Source organism: Polistes canadensis, unplaced genomic scaffold (assembly GCF_001313835.1).
Source record: "Polistes canadensis isolate GaletaPanama2010 unplaced genomic scaffold, ASM131383v1 scaffold_37, whole genome shotgun sequence".
Classification (NCBI taxonomy): Eukaryota; Metazoa; Arthropoda; class Insecta; order Hymenoptera; family Vespidae; genus Polistes; species Polistes canadensis.
Window position 1 is genome coordinate 17920 of NW_014569584.1, and position 1238 is coordinate 19157.

Below are 1238 nucleotides of genomic sequence, written 5' to 3' on the forward strand. Positions count from 1 at the left end.
ATTCGATACACGATGATGCGCATTTACACTAACATCGTCTACGAACAACGCCGTTCATTCTCTCATTTCATGCATGCAATTTTCGTCATTCACAATTTGTACCCAAACGCTATTACGTTGGTACAAAAATTAATAACGTTGATTTTCGGTAAAGTCGAAAATAAAATCAAGAAACAATTTTTTAAGCAAAGAAATAAAGTGGTATTTTTTTCATTTCTTTTACATTTCTTTACATTTCGTTATAACTTTCGTAATACATACATACAGAAAAGCGTGTTTAAATTAGTTTCATAATTATATTCATTTTAAATAAAAGAGAATTACTATTAATATATCACAAAGAAGAATTCAAGGTATAACAAGGTATATAAATATATAAAAACAGAGGAAGTACCACAAAGAAATCTTAAGGACGTATCGATGGGGCAACACTTTACTTTTACGGTGGAAAAATAAGAGGATTGTCACTTGTTTGACTACGAAGGGTGACACAGTAATGTCAACGGACAAAAGGATTACAAGAGGTGGTGTGGAAATAATGGTCAAAAAATCAAATATTGTACTGAATTATATAAAACATATGGGTGGTGTTCATCGGGCAGACCAATATGCATCAACGTATTGTTTTCTACAAAAATCGCATAACTGGTGGAATAAGCTTTTTTTTGGGGCATGGAAATTTGCCTGATCAATTCCTACATTCTGTATAAACTAGATAAGACCAAAAACGGGGAAAAGCTACTAAACCATTTGCGATTTCTAAAAAGACTTATCGATCCGAAAGTGGACTAAATGGAAAGCTTAACAATTAGGGGTCTTCTTGGAGCACGAAAGACATATTTCGATAAGCAACTTTAAAACAATTTGAAAGCAATTTTCTAAGTTAATATAGATTTAGTGCAAGTGCAGAAGATAAGTTTAAAGGAAGAATTCCTAAACGTAATTTCTACTAAATTCATTCTTCTTCAATTAAATACACGAAAATTGGAGTAAGATGTTGATCCTCGATGGAAACATGATCACGGATACATTTATCCTAATCAAAGAACACCTTCTTTATTTTTCTAAAATCACGAAAAAGGAAACAAATACTAATTGGAAGTTTGGAGGAGTACGTATAAACGAGTATCAACAAAATCTACGAGATTGGGAAAAATAAAAAACCAATTTGAATGCGTTCTTTTATGTAGGTTAATACCAGCGTACGCAATGATGATCGGATTTTACTCCAAATTATA